Here is a 7,615-nt window from a genome sequence, read left to right as displayed (position 1 = left end):
ATGAAACACTGAACCCAGGGATAGCTGGGAGAGTAATAAAATGGGATAGTGATCCATATTGATCTGAAGAATGCTTTTTGAATGAATGGAACCTATAGGTTGCTCGCCCTTGAGCATTTATAATTATTTTCAGGAACTGAGCCTTTAAACAGATTAACAATAGCAGGCTCATCATTCTGCTTACTTATGTGGAAAGAATTCAGAATTCAAAGATGTCCAATAAAATAGCTGTTCTGAGCAATATAAAATGCAGAATATATGTGCACCTGTCACATGGACATGTAATTTTCTAGGGCAATAATTCCCAAATGATAGGACTCATTGGGACATTTCAGAAGGCTTACAGGGGCTTTGCCAATGCTGGGTTAGCACTAGGTGCTGGGGATAATACAACAGAATAGCTCAGCAAGAATAGCTTTTGAGCCAGAAGTAGAGTGGGCAGAAAAGCGATAGGTAGGCAACTACTTTATAATACGATCATGGGCCATCCAGAAAGTATAAAACAATGAAGATACATAAGAACATAAATCATTCCCAAAATATAATTACAAACAAGCCTACAAACTCAATGAGAGGTGTGAGTTTGCTGAGTATCTAATTCATATTTAGTCTAATTTGAGACAAACTCTCATCTCCTCATCAACACAAAGAAGCCCTTCTCTTTTTCTGATCTTTCATATTTGTCAGAGTTGAAAATTCCTGTTCACAATATTATGTTGTGGAGAACTGTAGAATAGCCAATAGTTTTGAAGAGAGGCATGGATACTGTTTCTGGTTGTATATCCATGCACTGGCTTCCAGAGTTCTTGGCCCTCAACCAGGATCTGTGCCCCTTTTGGAGAATTAAAGATGCGGTAGACGCTGTCATAGCTTTAAGAAATCTGATTTATTTACACCTTCAGTCTGCATGGAGGGAGTGCAGATCTTACAGCATGGTCACCTCAAGAGAGGCTAGTTCCCCACAGAAGTAACCAAGCTCGAGCCCAAGGGATCTCTCCCAGCCTGCCTATAATGGATCTCTGTTGTTTTTCTCCCCCTTCTTCTTCCCAGCACACTTTGCTAAAGACACCTAGTTACCCTGGCAACCATCCAAATCTGCAGTCTCTGTTCACATCTTAGGGCAGGGGTGAGGAGTGGGGGAGGACAGTTCTCCTGCACTGCCAATGGCCCTATATTGTTTCTTAAGGGTCCTAGCTTAGCCAGGTCATTGGCCAGGTTATTGGTTGTAAAATAATTAATATTTATTGAAATACCTTTAGCCAAAAATCATGTGCAACTGGGCATAGCCATCACATATGAGAATAACTCCCTCATCAGTGGCAACCACACCAGCACTTTGTTGAAAGCAACGCATCAATGTGTTGATGCATACACAGTGTACCTGTGTAGCATACACAGTGGTACCTCGGGTTAAGTACTTAATTCGTTCCGGAAGTCCGTTCTTAACCTGAAACTGTTTTTAACCTGAAGCACCACTTTAGCTAATGGGGCTTCCTGCTGCCGCCGTGCCGCCGGAGCACGATTTCTGTTCTCATCCTGAAGCAAAGTTCTTAACCCGAGGTACTATTTCTGGGTTAGCGGAGTCTGTAACCTGAAGCGTATGTAACCTGAAGCGTATGTACCACTGTAATATCATATACATACTAATGTAATCATTGTTTATCTTACCCTAGAAGATATATTCTTCAGAAGGAGTTTAGACCAAATTGAGCTCCAAACATTCTCTACAAAGGTGTTTTCAGGATCCAGAAGACTTTTTGAAAGCAGTCAGCATACCCCATGAGTTCAATGTAAGGAGTTGAAACGACTCCTTTTAAAGTGCATTTACTTTTAGAATACACCAGCCTTTGACAACCCTCCAGATATTTTAGAGTAGAGGTCCAATCAGCACCAGCCAGCATGACTGGGGTTGATGGGAGTTGTACTCCCAAAACATATGAAGAGCTGGGTGGAGAAAGGTGACAGACACAGAAGCAGCAGACAAGTGGGCAGTGGGTCCTTGCTTCTAAGTACAGGAAATGGCTGGTTGAAGCATGTCCAACTGGCGTGCAACCATGCGCAAGTGGATGGCGCAGACCCCAAAAATGGCTGGAAAAGGGGGCATAACAGGGTGAGGTGGGCTTAGTGAGGTGGGCTTACATGCACTCCACCAACACACACGGTAGTCAGGAACACAATGCCTATGCAAAACAGTCACTGCCTGTATTTAAAGGAGCAGGGATTGAATGTGCATATGTGTTGAATTTGGGTAATGCTACAGGAGTACAAAAGATAAAGTTGACTCAGCCTTAAAAACTGTTGTTTTGAAATAACTTACAGCATAAGCAAGGGGATTTACCTTTCCAACTTCTGATAACAACCATGTTCCTATTTTGGCATGCACAGTATGAATGAGGGCAGAATGTAGTTTCTGTGTTATCTGTTTTAAAAATACAAGATTAGGGAGGCAGTAGATTGGTTTGCACAATAAAAAAAAATCTACAGGAAAATATTGTCCACAATAACTGAACTACCCATTCCTTGTGGTTAAGGGTGTTGCTACTTTTAAACTCATTGGGCAAACCACACTACTAAAGCTAAAGATCATGAATATTGACAGTATATGGTTATCAGAACAGCAAAAAATTGTATTCTGTGTTTCAGTTTTTAAGTTTGTATTTTTAATGAAAATTTTAGTTGTTAATTTAAAAAAAGAAGTTTAGTTAAGTTTTAGTTTCTTTAGTTTGCTTGATGACTAAAATAATATTCTTGTGATTGCGTTCAATAACTGGCATTCTGTGTTTCTTTTCCATCCATAGTTCACATCACTGGCCACAACATGGAACAACAATATTTGGAGCTCAAGGCAGAATAAATATTTTTATTTTACCCTAACAAGAACCCTTTGAGGTAGGTTACGCTGGAAAGAAAGAAAGAAAGAAAGAAAGAAAGAAAGAAAGAAAGAAAGAAAGAAAGAAAGAAATCTAAAGTAACGAAGTAAGCTTCATGACTGAGTGGGGAACCTCTTCAGACACAAGACACATAACACATTCTCTGATATCATTGACTGTTCTTAAACTCTTTATGATGCACTTTAAATCTGTCCATAGGGATTTTCAACTGTCAGGAATAAAGGAAGGCTATCTCTCCTCTCCTCACTCAGGCCTAGATTATTTTGCTACTCGCTATTTAGACATTATCCTAACAAGCAACTCCTATGTAATGTTTGCACCAAAGATAACAGTAATCTCCTCTGGGGTTTCCAGACTTTAAATAAGATGCTGTTGTAACTATAAGAGGTGCATGTTTGATGACAGCTAGAGATATTGCAGGATGATAGTACTGATGAGACAGTGTTAATTGGAACAGAGTGGGGAAGTGTCTGAAAAGAATAAACCACTAATTAACTTTTAATCATTAAGAAGTGCTGTGTGTGTGTGTGTGTGTGTGTGTGTGTGTGTGTGAGAGAGAGAGAGAGAGAGAGAGAGAGAGAGAGAGAGAGAGAGAGAGAGAAGGAAGGAAGGAAGGAAGGAAGGAAGGAAGGAAGGAAGGAAGGAAGGAAGGAAGGGTATCCTTCTATATTTTCTCCAAGGTAATATGATTATGGCACTGGCAAATAGCTGTTGCAGGGGGGGAAACTAACAAAGAACTCGTGTATGTTGAGAATACCTCAATAATTTCCTCAAGACTTAATATGCATGGGGCCTACTCCATTCCCAAATATACAGTCACCAGAAACACACACACACACACACCCCTTCTCTCATGCACACATATATTTAGATTCAGGTAGGTAGCCATGTTGGTCTGACGCAGTCGAAATATATTAGAAAATACAAAATACTGTCTAGTAGCACCTTAGAGACCAACTAAGTTTGTTCGTGGTATAAGCTTCCGTGTGCATGCACACTTCTAAAGATATATTTCCATATATTTGTTTAACTATTTTGTGGATCTAATTATATACATTGCTTAGAGAGCTTTTTGATTAAGCAGTTTATAAATCTTCCTAAATACATAAATGGCATAAGAAGCATACTGTATCCAATATTCACCAACACTTTCAACAATGCACATACACAGCAGACACAAGGAACAAAGGATGTTCCTCAAACCACACGGTTGGCAGTGGGGGAGCAGGGGTTGTACCTGTTTGACCAGATGGGTTGTGCTAGAGCCCCTTCATACATATGGGGATGCTGGGACAAGCAGCCTTTCCCGTCATGTGAAAATTCACTATGCCCATACACATGAGGCCACTTCACAAGCTGACTGAGTGGTCGGCAGCACCATGGCTGACATGTGCACTGGCAGCAGGAGGGTATAACTGCTTAGGTGCAACCTCAAAACAACATAGCAATACCACTAATAATGCATACATACCCATGGCAGCCCCACACATGCAAGGGACAAGATCCAGAAGCATGTTTTCAGACCCCACCCAAATACATACACACAATGGTCCCAAGTGGTAGCATCAGAAAAGAATAGGCAGCCATCAAATCCAAGTGGGAAGAGAAGGCTGAAGAAGGTAACACCATGTATAGCTTGTGTGAGGAGGAAGGAAGCTGCCAAGAGACCACCAAGCAGACATCTAATCACCCTAAACATTATGCAGCTTGAGGTGAAGGACAAGATGGTGCCACTGTTCCATTGTGTGTAAAGAAGATGACTAGGCTGGAAGTTGAATCTTACTTCCACACCTTGCAGAGTACAGGGAAGGTTATGTGGCACACATAGCTTTGCCTTTCAACACAGGGGAATGGCTCGTGGTTGCTGCTGCTACTTGAGGAGGGTCACCGCACTCTGCCTAAGTGTAGGACTGGGCTCGCCATGCCCCTTGCAAGGTGGTGGCTGGGGGGCACCATTGCGGAACTGCACTTTCCAGCTTTGTGTACATGCAGAATAATGCCATATCACATCACTTTTCAGAATTTGTTCCTCAGGAAAAGAGCTGGATGTGATAGGTTTCCAAGGTCTCTGCCCAAGAGAAACAGAATGGAAGTGCCGCACAATAGCATTTTCCAAGCTGGAGACAGCATCCCCCCCAGTGACACAAACATGTACTCGATTCCAGGCCATGCCTGGCAATTTTGATAATGGCACAGTGGCAGGGGTTTATTGCCACATCGTATGTGTGCATCATATTAGTGCATGGGCTGTGTGATCAGGTGAACAAAGTGAAGCCTATACTGCAAGAGAACAATAGGTGATAGATGATAGATAGATACATCTCCATTTCATGTACTAATACAGCATTTCACATTCTAGAAACTTGTCCTATTTCAAATGAATACAGCCTTTCTGTGAGATTAATGCCAACATTAGAATTCAGACCTGTACCTCTTTTTGGTCTGATCTTGCTGGGCAATGTAATTGCTATAATAAAATCACGTCTTTTTCTTTTTTTGGCAGTTTACTGTTAGCTTTCTTTCTTCACAGAATCACAGAATTGTTGCAAGGGACCCAGAGAGTCATCTAGTTCAGCCCCCTGCAATGCAGGAATACTGCCCACTGCTATCCTGGGGTGAGCTTGAATCACCAACCTTCTGGTTAACACCAAGACACAATGACCCATTGCAATACAGTGGCTACTATCCACTATTCTTCCTTCCTAGCTAGTATGTTTACAGCAGCAAAGTGTGGATAATTTTGTCTTATAACAAAGCACAAAGCAGGTGATATAAAATACCTTCTCTGCCCAAGACCTTAGAGAGTGGCTGCCAGGCAGAATAGACAATACTGAAATATATGGATAAATGGTCCAGCTTAATTTAAGACAGCTTCCTGTGTGTATCTATGATGATTCAGATTTTGTCATCCATTCTATTGGTTATGTGGAGAAGGAAGAGGAGCACAGTTGCTTAAAGGGAAAAAAAGGCTGCTTGAATAAGGGGCAACCATTTTGTTCTCTGGGGACTACATAAACCCTTGAACATCTGCAATCCCAACTGAAAATAAGGAATGGAGAAACACCATTTTGGACACAGGGATACTTAACAAGTAAGTAGAAATTCTTGCCTTATATCCCTGAGATTATCTCTTTGGTTGTGAAACCCTACAGTGTAAATATGATCATGGAACGTGCTTTTGTAACTCTGGTTCTGCAACATTTGCAGTCAGCAAGACTGGAGATTTCGGAGTTCCTAAGCATCTAACACTCCAGTTGCTTGCTGACTAATTATTATTCCAATTATGCAGTTGCTCCAGTGGTTTCCTATTAGGTCATGTTTTCATTTTAATAATTCCGAGGCCTCATTACTATATCACTTACTATGGAGGCCCTTAGTTCAGCAGTAATCCTAGGGGTCCTAGCAGCAAAGATGATAATGTAGATGAAGTACCTTGAGCACTTAAGAAAAGCTTCACAGAAACACCAAATGCATTATTATAAATCATATTTGTATCCCACCCTCCCTCCAAGGAATTCCGGCCTATCATTGTGTATATGGCAAATATCCCAGTTTCTCTAATGTTCTGTGTTGCTATTTTTTTGTTCCGTTCCTAGAATGACTGAAAGACCTTAAGCTGCCAGTGCTTTTCTTCAAGCTGGTTTTCCCAGAGTCACATGGCAATTTTTTCACTATGGACACAGCATTTTCTGGAGAAGTATTTTTAGCAATAGTTGGCTTTTCTTCTCCTTACTTAAAAGAAAACCTGTGGCTGCCAGCCAGGGGTTCTCCAAGCTACTTTTATTCCGGTCGTCTTATCTTGCTGTCCTACTCTAATTCCACTAGAAAACAGACTGAACATTTCTGAAGTCTGTCGACAGTTTGAGCCAAAATAGAAAGTCAAAAAAGACTTCTAATTATTACCCCCAAAATGTACTTTTTCAGAAATGATCTGTCCACGGTGATGATGATGATGATGATAATCATCATCATCCTTCTCAAAGATGGTCCCTTTATAGCTAACATGAGAAGAGAGGACTTCCTGGAAAAGACCCTGATGTTGGGAAAGATTGAGGACACAAGGAGAAGGGGACAACAGAGGACGAGATGGTTGAACAGTGTTCTTGAAGCTACCAACATGAGTTTGACCAGGCTGCGGGAGGCAGTGGAAGATAGGAGTGCCTGGCGTGCTCTGGTCTATAGGGTCACGAAGAGTCGGACACAACTAAACAACAACAGCTAACCAGAGAACTGCTTTTCTTCTTCATTTATATTTATGCCAAGGTAAATTCAAACAAACATGTTTATTGCTCAATCCCTGCAACATTCAATGGCCAATTGCATGTGTAAGACAGTTATTATGAAACAGAAAAAGACTACACAGAGACCTTACACATCGCTTCAAAAGTAATGCTTTCCTATTTAGAGGTTGATTATATAGTGAGGGCTGGTCTACATATGCCACATCTGGGAGCATGTTGCCCTTCAAATATTGTTGGACTCCAGCTCCCATCAATCCCAGTCAGCATGACCAATGGTTAGGGTTGATAGAAGTTGCAGTCCAAGGGTGAAAAGTGCATTGCATTGGCTTTCTGCATTGCACTGCATTGGCTTTCTGTTCAATGAACCAAGTACCAGGTGAGGTCCCTGAATCACACAGTTTTCTCCAGCTGCAGACAGATAATATGTTACATTTCTGTATCTTTAAAAAATAAACTGGATTCCAACTTCCCCTCTGTCTATGT

The sequence above is a fragment of the Podarcis melisellensis genome, assembly GCF_964234715.1.
Source record: "Podarcis melisellensis genome assembly, chromosome: 1".
Lineage (NCBI taxonomy): Eukaryota > Metazoa > Chordata > Lepidosauria > Squamata > Lacertidae > Podarcis > Podarcis melisellensis.
Note: the sequence above shows the minus strand (reverse complement) of the source record.